At 51.4% G+C, this 9,245-nt stretch overlaps 1 long non-coding RNA gene across 1 annotated transcript in view; it reads left to right on the top strand.

Moving 5' to 3' along the window:
- Positions 1 to 4,895: 4,895 nt before the first annotated feature.
- Positions 4,896 to 9,245, top strand: part of LOC147997294 (uncharacterized) — an 18,279-nt gene continuing 13,929 nt past the window's right edge. The window contains exon 1 of the long non-coding RNA XR_015648010.1: positions 4,896 to 5,056. This is a non-coding gene — a long non-coding RNA (uncharacterized LOC147997294). The remainder of the gene's footprint in view (positions 5,057 to 9,245) is intronic.

The raw sequence follows: 9,245 nt of genomic DNA, 5'->3' as shown, positions 1-9,245 counted from the left end.
TATCTAGATGCAACGTGAAGAAGGCCTATGTCAGATGAGTTAATGGCTAGGGAACTGTTAGCTGGCTAGTCTGCCATTTTGTTGCAGTTGCTAATATTATAAGGACACTTTCTCATTGGTTGTTTCTGCTGTTGCTGCCAGAATTCATTACATATTCTGTTAGGCTCTTCTGTGTGATAACACACTCAGAAACCGAACACTGTTGAAGTCAGTCTAACTGCTTTCTTTGTTGTCTAGTTACCCGCAATAATCTTGGACCTGAACTGAACACCCAGCAGCACTTCCCGCACCCACCCATGTATAAGCTTTTATAACCTGGACCACCAACACTAGAGCGACAGGGCAGACAGAGACTATTTGGAACCGGACTTCCATTTTGAGTTTTTGTTTGTGTTCTTGTTTTTTTCTCCTGTCCTGTCCTGTCCTGTCCTGTCCTGTCCTGTCCTATCCTGTCCTCTCTGTCTGTATGTATGTCTGTCTGTCTGTCTGTCTGTCTGTCTGTCTGTCTGTCTGTCTGTCTGTAAATCCACACATATAGTTCTTTCCACATCTTATATCTCAAAACAAATAATGCTTGCTGTGATCCTCATTTCATTCAAGGGTACTACTCTCTAGACCAGAGGAGCCCCCTTACAATTCTCCACAGGTAGTGATGACCGGAGTGTTCAGTGCGACTAAGCAGGAATTATATGGTTGCCGCCATTATGCTTGATCTTACCGAAGGTAGGGTTGCGGGGCATGGTTGCCACGATGGCGACCAGTAGACCGTGATTGAGGAGACGGAACAATAATTAACCTACAATTCTCCCTCTCTGTCAACTGTTTCTCTGTCACTCTCTGTCTCTCTTCCCTCCTTCCCTCCCCCGTCTCTCAGACCTGAATGAGCATTGGAACTAAAGTAAATGTACATGTGAAAAGAAGCCAGGTGTGGTGCTGCATGTCTTTGATTGCATCACTTGAGAGGTGAAGGTGGGTAGAACTCTGTGAGCAGGCTGCAGACCTGATCCAGGTACTGATTTCCAGGGCTTTTGTGCAAAGACCCCTGACTCAACTAAAGAAATGAGGAGGAAAATAAAGAAACAGATACAATTAACTTGGAATAAACCAAACAAACTAAGAAAAAGGAAAGGCAGTAATGGAGTGGCCTGGCTTACAGAGGAGGGGCAGACATTTATCTGCCATTGCCTCCTCTGTTGAACACACAAACACAGGCGCCGAGAGAGCGAGAGAGCGAGAGAGCGAGAGAGCGAGAGAGCGAGAGAGCGAGAGAGCGAGAGAGCGAGAGAGCGAGAGAGAGAGAGAGAGAGAGAGAGAGAGAGAGAGAGAGAGAGAGATCTGTTAATCTGTTTGTCTCCCTCCCCTAGTTTTTCAGACAGGGTTTCTTTATGAAAAGAAAGAAACTGGTAGCTGTAGGCTGGTAGCTGCTGGCTGTTAAAGGTCTAGGTAAAACAATGTGATGGCCTAAGAGGAAAATAAAGAAACAGATACAATTAACTGTTAAGGCCTAGATGCCGTGTGAATGAGGCCTACATCAGATTGGTTAAGATAACTGTCACCTGGCTAGCCTGCCATTTTAATATTGCAAGGACGCCTTCTCATAGGTTGTTTCTGCTGTCACTGCCAGAGTTCATTACATATTCTGTTAGGTTCTGTATGACACACACTCAGAAACCAAACATTGTAGAATCCAGTGTGTCCTTGAGTGCGTGTCTACAATGCGTGCGTGCGTGCGTGCGTGCGTGCGTCTGTGCATGCGTGTGTCCATGGCCATGCTAGAGCCCACCCCAGATTTGTGTTTCAGAGATCTTTACTTATTTATTTTTCCTGCCTTGGCTTGTGTAGGCACTAAGTCACCACACTTCCCGAAAAACAAAATGAAACAAAACAAAACAAAATCCACCAACAAATGGACCAAACCCAAACCCCAAGCCAAACAAACAAATATTCCTGCCTGCCTGTCTGTCTATCAGGGCTACAACAGAGAGAAGTGGAATCTTGAATGAACAAAACTAGAATACCTAAGTCTGCCTGTTTCCCCTCTTCCCACCCTCCCCTGCCCCCCAGCCCATCCCCTAGAGCTGGTCTAGCATGTTCTCTGACCCTGGGGGTGCGGTGAACCGGCCTGCTTTGCTAAACTCTGTAGTGTATAAACTTGGTAACTCTAGAAAGCAGGAGCTGAAAATGTGCAGATAAGGTGGTGGTCGAGCTGTGTGTGTGTTGGTGTGGGAGGGAGACTGCTTCGGTAACTGCTGCTTTTCAATGTCCGGCTGAAACTCTGTGCTTATGATGTATCTTTTGGTTTATTCGATTTTACTTACTGTCTATTGGGTTTGCATTTGATTTTTATTGATTTTATTGATATTTATGTTTAACTATTTTGACCTGGCTAAATGACTGACTGACTGACTGACTGACTAAGTCTACCTGGCATACAGGAGGAATTCAAGGACGAACGATTGTTTAAGTATGACAAAAATAAGTAAGTAAGTAAGTAAGTAAGTAAGTAAGTAAGTAAGTAAGGGGGTTGGGGATTTAGCTCAGTGGTAGAGCGCTTGCCTAGCAAGTGCAAGGCCCTGGGTTCTGTCCCCAGCTCCGAAAAAAAAGAAAGAAAAAAAAGTAAGTAAGTAAGTAAGTAAGTAAGTAAGTAAATAAATAAATAAATAAATAAATAAATAAATACGATCATTTAGAAGTAATATAGGCAGAAGGAGAACATGTGGCTGTGGATGGTCTGAGGCTTCTGGCTGCTTTTGGGTGCCTCTTCACCTTTCTGCACGTGCAAACTGAGTTTAATTAAGTTCTGTTTCCCTAGAGGCTGGGAAAGGGAGAAACAGAAGTGACCTGGAACATCAGGGCTAATGGCCGGCTGCCTCCATCTTGGTGAGGTCAGGTGTCAGCCAAGCTGGCTGACAACCATCCACAGTTGAATCCAAAGTGCCCAAATGGGACACTATAACAAATCATGTATACAGATTTGTGTATATAGAAAACATTTTTCCTTTCTCTTCTTTTCTTTTCTTGAGAAATTCAGCTGGTCCTGATGTCTTTCCCTCGGTGTGTCCCTCTGTCATCTCTCTCTCTCTGTCTCTTTGTCTTACTGTCTCTGTCTGTCTCTGTCTGTCTCTGTCTCTGTCTCTCTCTCTGTGTGTGTGTGTGTGTGTGTGTGTGTGTGTGTGTGTGTGTGTGTGTGTTCCTTAATCTCAGCAGCACTACTCATCCAATCGATTTTTCCTCTCCCCTTGTCTCCTTCACATGGCTATTACCCCACCTTAAACAGCACTAGAAGAGCCTGGCAGGCAGATATCTACCCTCTATGCTGTCAGAATTTTTTTTTTTTTTTTTAAAGTCAAAACCTGGATTCTCAGGAGCCATGTGGTGTGTCCTCCTAGGTTCTGGTGCCCTCTTCTGGCATGCAGACATATAGTCAGCAGAGAGAGCTGTGTGGGTGGCCGAGGCAGGCAGAGTGGACCTCTGTGAGCTTGAGGCTAGATAAGTCTACGGAGCAAGTTCCATGACTGCCTGGGCTATACCAAAAGAAACGTACCTTGAGGCAAAACAAAACAAAGCAGAAAAGGTTCTGCTTTTATTTTACAGACATGTGTTCTCTCTAGTCCTATTGACTATAGAAGTTTGATCATGAAGTCACATTGATTTTTATTACAGAGTTTATTTGTGTGTGTGTGTGTGAGAGAGAGAGAGAGAGAGAGAGAGAGAGAGTTTTTTCTTTAATCTTCAAACATATTTTTTATTGTTTATTTATTTTATGAGCACACTGTCACTGTCTTCAACACACAAGGAGAGGATTCCATTACAGATGGTTGTGAGCCACCATGTGGTTGCTGGGATTTGAACTAAGGATCTCTGGAAGAGCAGTCAGTGCTCTTCACCGCTGAGCCGTCTCTCCAGCCCTGAAACAATATCTTGAATAAACAATAACAAAAACACTAAAACTAAGTCTGCCAGTTTTCCTCTTTCTTTCTCTCTCTCTCTCTCTCTCTCTCTCTCTCTCTCTCCCTCCCTCCCTCCCTCCCTTCCTTCTTTCTTCCTTTCTTTCTTTTTCTTCAGATAGGATTTCTTAGTGAATGATATTTATGTTGATATAAATTTTTTACGTACTTTTGACTGGCTAACTAACTAGCTAAGTCTGCCTGTCCTAAAGAAGGAGTTCCCCTGCCACAACTAAATACGTGCATAGAAAAAAAAATATATAATTATTAACTTGGGATGAAACTAATGTAACAAGCAAGCAAACAAACGCACAAGCAAACAAAGTAGGGATGGTGGTGCTGGGTGCCTGGTATATGGGAGATGGGAGACCTGTGGTCTAGAGCGTCCAGAGCTCTGGCCTCCATACTCTGGACTGCATTCTCTCTAGCAATCTTCCCAAAGTGGCTGTATTTAACCATGTTTTTATTTTTTAAATTGGCTCTCTCTCTCTCTCTGTCTCTCTGTCTCTCTGTCTCTGTCTCTCTCTCTTTCTCCCTCCCTCCCTCCCTCCCTCCCTCCCTCCCTCCCCCCACCACACACACAGAGGCACGTGTGAACAAGGGAATGCAAATGCACAAAATAAGTATGTTTTGATCAGAGTGAAAACAAATCACGGGAATTTTAACCATTCCACCATCATTCCACCATTCTTTTAATTTACTCTCTGTGTTTAGTCTTCCAAAGAGGGTGGCAGGTGTGTGGTTTGGTGAGTGCCGGCTGGCGGTGGCAGCGAGGAACAGAGAACAACAACAACCCCCCTCCCCCCCATCGGGATCGGTGGAGGGTTTTAAAAATGAGTGAGCCATTTAAAAATGGTGTGGAACTGAGGTCGCCGCCACCCTCCCCTCACGACGGAGTTTGGACGCTCCCTTTTCCTAACTGTGCCTGTTCCTTGCTAATTGTTAACCGATTCGAGAGTGCATGTCCTTTCACTTAGAGGTGGCCTGTTTTCACCGCTCCGTCCTACTTTCCTTTTCTGGGTGCCTGAGGGGGTTGGCCCCGAGTCCATCCCGCGTTCACTGTGTTCCGGCGGGACAACCGGGACCGTTTGTGCCATTCGGGAGAAGTGGTGGGTACCTGCCCCGTTGTGCGTGGGTGAGTGTCCCCCTGAGCTAGGGAGGTCACTCCGGAGAGACGGAATGAGTGTGTGTGGCGGCGGCGGCGCGTGACAGTCTGTATTGGTTTGCTTGATCGAGATCGCTGTCGGGCGACACCTAGTGGCGACAAGTTTCCGCAACGCTCCTGTCCCCCGGTTGGTGACAAAGGACGGGGAAGTGCCTGTGGTGAGCCGGCCAGGGTGAGAGGGTGACAGGCAAGCAGGCGGGTGCGCGACGGAGACGCCGTCCTGTCTGGGGACCATCTCTAGCTAGGAGGTTGTACCTGGAGAACTTCAGGGGAGGAGGGTGGCTGTACGACCTATTGGGACACAAGGAGGGGTTGGTGGCAGCTGGATGAGGTCGACCAGAAGGCTTGGGCCCCGTCCCGGATTTTTTTTTTTTTTTTCCAATTTTTTTTTTTTTAATTTTTTATTTTATTTTATTTTATTTTTTTTTTATTTCTTCCCTCCTCTCCGGTCCCAGCCAGCGGGACCATAGACACTTTTGAGGCCGAGAGGGTGCTGTGTCCCCGGCCTCCGAGCCGAGGTGGCCCGGCTAGGGGGCGCCACGGAGTTTTTTTTTTTTTTTTCTTTTCCAGGAGTCCCTTCGGTCCCAGCCAGCGGGACCATAGACACTTTTGAGGCCGAGAGGGTGCTGTGTCCCCGGCCTCCGAGCCGAGGTGGCCCGGCTAGGTGGCGCCACGGATTTTTTTCTTTTTCTTTTCCAGGAGTCCCTTCGGTCCCTGATAGCGGGAGCCTGGACCTCTGAGGCCGAGAGGGTGCTGTGTCCCCGGCCTCCGAGCCGAGGTGGCCCGGCTAGGGGGCGCCACGGAGTTTTTTTTTTTTTTTTTTTCTTTTCCAGGAGTCCCTTCGGTCCCAGCCAGCGGGACCATAGACACTTTTGAGGCCGAGAGGGTGCTGTGTCCCCGGCCTCCGAGCCGAGGTGGCCCGGCTAGGTGGCGCCACGGATTTTTTTTTTTTCTTTTCCAGGAGTCCCTTCGGTCCCTGATAGCGGGAGCCTGGACCTCTGAGGCCGAGAGGGTGCTGTGTCCCCGGCCTCCGAGCCGAGGTGGCCCGGCTAGGGGGCGCCACGGAGTTTTTTTTTTTTTTTTCTTTTCCAGGAGTCCCTTCGGTCCCTGATAGCGGGAGCCTGGACCTCTGAGGCCGAGAGGGTGCTGTGTCCCCGGCCTCCGAGCCGAGGTGGCCCGGCTAGGGGGCGCCACGGAGTTTTTTTTTTTTTTCTTTTTCTTTTCCAGGAGTCCCTTCGGTCCCTGATAGCGGGAGCCTGGACCTCTGAGGCCGAGAGGGTGCTGTGTCCCCGGCCTCCGAGCCGAGGTGGCCCGGCTAGGGGGCGCCACGGAGTTTTTTTTTTTTTTTCTTTTTCTTTTCCAGGAGTCCCTTCGGTCCCTGATAGCGGGAGCCTGGACCTCTGAGGCCGAGAGGGTGCTGTGTCCCCGGCCTCCGAGCCGAGGTGGCCCGGCTAGGGGGCGCCACGGAGTTTTTTTTTTTTTTTTTTTTTTTTCCAGGAGTCCCTTCGGTCCCAGCCAGCGGGACCATAGACACTTTTGAGGCCGAGAGGGTGCTGTGTCCCCGGCCTCCGAGCCGAGGTGGCCCGGCTAGGTGGCGCCACGGATTTTTTTTTTTTTCTTTTCCAGGAGTCCCTTCGGTCCCTGATAGCGGGAGCCTGGACCTCTGAGGCCGAGAGGGTGCTGTGTCCCCGGCCTCCGAGCCGAGGTGTCCCGGCTAGGGGGCGCCTCCGAGACTTTATTTTTTCCAGGATCCTCCCCGGTCCCTGCCAGCGGGAGCATGGACTTCTGAGGCCGAGGGGAAGCTGTGTTCCAGGCTATCTACCATGGCCTCCTCGGTCTGTGAGCACTCAGGGTTCTAAGGTCGACCAGTTGTTCCTTTGCGGTCCGGTTCTCTTTCTACATGGGGACCTCTTGGGGACACGTCACCGAACATGACTTCCAGACGTTCCGTGTGGCCTGTCATGTTTATCCCTGTGTCTTTTACACTTTTCATCTTTGCTATCTGTCCTTATTGTACCTGGAGATATATGCTGACACGCTGTCCTTTTGACTCTTTTTGTCATTAAAGGACGTTGGAAGAGGCTTGCACCAAGGCTGTTTGCTTGTCCAGCCCTAGCTCTTTTCTTCTGCGCATGGGCCTCTTCGATGCTTGAAGCTTAGCGTCCCCCCATGAGTACGCGCTTCCTGCTTTCCCGTGCTTGCTTGCCTGTGCTCTGTGGGGCAGCTTTATGACAACCGTCCCGCGTGTCAGGCGTTCCCGATTTCCCCGTGGTGGTTGTCGTCCGTTACCGGTAGGAGTCGTTGGTGCCGAGTGCGACTGGAAGGGTTTTCCCGTTTGGTGCTAGTGACCCCCTGGCGTGCTCCTCTGCGGCCGACCGGTTTTTTTATTTGTTTTTTTTTTTTTGTTTTTTGTTTTTTTTTTTTTTTTTTTTTTGGAAGGAGTTCCCGAACCTCCGCTGCTTGGTGGTGTGTCCCTTTCTTTCCTGCTGTGTGCCTCCCGAGTTGCACCTTTTCTCCTTCGAAGGGGATTTTATTTTTTTATTTTTATTTTTTATTTTTTATTTTTATTTTTTTTTGAAGGAGTTCCCGAACCTCCGCTGCCCGTTGAGTCCCGTTCTTCCACGCCACGTGCCTCCCGAGTGCAACGCTTCCTTTTTTTTCTCGCCCTCGAGAAGGGTAAATTTTTTTTTTTGTGTGTGTGGCAGTGTTAGCGACTTCTTCCCGTGCTCTCTCTCGCTCTTCTCGCTCGTATTCCCGTCCAGTGCGTTGTTAGAAAGCTCTCACGCCCGTTGTTCCCGATGCATGGCGTGTCTCGCTCCCGTTGGATCGATGTGGTGCTGCCGCGTTCTCTTCGGGCCGGGGCCTAAGCCGCGCCAGGCGAGGGACGGACATTCATGGCGAATGGTCATTCAGCGCGAATGGCGACCGCTCTTCTCGTTCTGCCAGCGGGCCCCTCGTCTCTCCTCCCCATTCCTTTGCAGGGTGGTGTGTGGAAGTCAGGGGTGCGGCTGTCCGGCACGAGCGCTGACCCGCGCACACTTGTTGCTGTGGTTCGCGGTGTCCCTGTGGACGTGTCGGGGGCGCTTGCCCCCACGCCGTTCACTGCTTCGCGGCCCTCTTCCCCCGTGCCGGGGGAAGGTGGTAGACCCGCTGCGGTGCATACCCTTCCCGAATGGTGTGTGCACGCGCCCTGCTTCGTGTGAGCCTTGCGGTGCTCCTGGAGCGTTCCGGGCTTTGACCACCAAGGTGCCCGCTTCTGAGTTGGCGGTGGCGCTTCCCGCTCCCCGGCGTGCCTCCTGTGCTCCATGGTGCTTGTGCCTTTACGCTTTCCCTTGTCCTAGTTGCCGGCTTTCTGCACGGTGACAGAAAGGGGGGGGGTCGAGGAGTTGAGTGTGCGGTTAAAAGGCTCCTTCCGTTGGGTGAGCGCCCACCCCGTGCCTATGTTTTTGGTGCCTTCACCCGCGGGCCCTGCGCGGTTAGGGTGGTGCTGAGCGATCGCGGCTGGCCCTTTTTAAAGACCGGACTCCCTCAAGTCAAGGCTCCTCCTTTGTGTGCGCCTTGAAGAGGCCTGGCTCTCGGCGGGGACCTGTCGCAGGTCCCCCCGGTCCGCGAATGCTCAAGAAGACCCCGGAGAAAGAGACCTTTGCCGATACCGCAGACCCCCCACCAGCTGGCGCGTGGTCCTTCCCGTTCTGTCCCGCGCCTGTTGCTCGTTTCCCGTTGCGTGCACGGAGCCCTTGGCTGCTCGTCGGTGTTGGGTTCGTCCCGCCCTCAGTGAGGAATTTGCCTTCTCTAGCTATCTTCGGAAAGGGCTTTACGATCTCCGAGGGGCTTCTCCCGGATGGTCCCCTCGGCTGCCCGCCCTGACCTCAGCCTTCTGCGCGCAGCGTTTGCTCTCTCGCCTACCGCGACCCGCGCCTCCCCGCTCCGAGTACGAGGAGGGATCACGCGGGACGGGGCTCTGTCGACCTGCCGCTGTGCGGAGCTTGTGGGGGAGATTGGGTTTCTGGTGGCAGGTGGCGGGGAAGGGCCGTGCACACGCCCGCGTGCGCGGTACCCCCCTCACCGCGAGGGGTCGTCGCGGGACGGGTGGGTTTGGAAGGGCGGCGGTGGGCTCCCGGTCCCACCCGCCT

The sequence above is a fragment of the Rattus norvegicus genome, unplaced genomic scaffold (genome assembly GCF_021556685.1).
Source record: "Rattus norvegicus strain SHRSP/BbbUtx unplaced genomic scaffold, alternate assembly SHRSP_T2T unassigned-0000192, whole genome shotgun sequence".
Lineage (NCBI taxonomy): Eukaryota > Metazoa > Chordata > Mammalia > Rodentia > Muridae > Rattus > Rattus norvegicus.
Note: the sequence above shows the minus strand (reverse complement) of the source record. Positions and strands in the feature narration are given on the sequence as shown.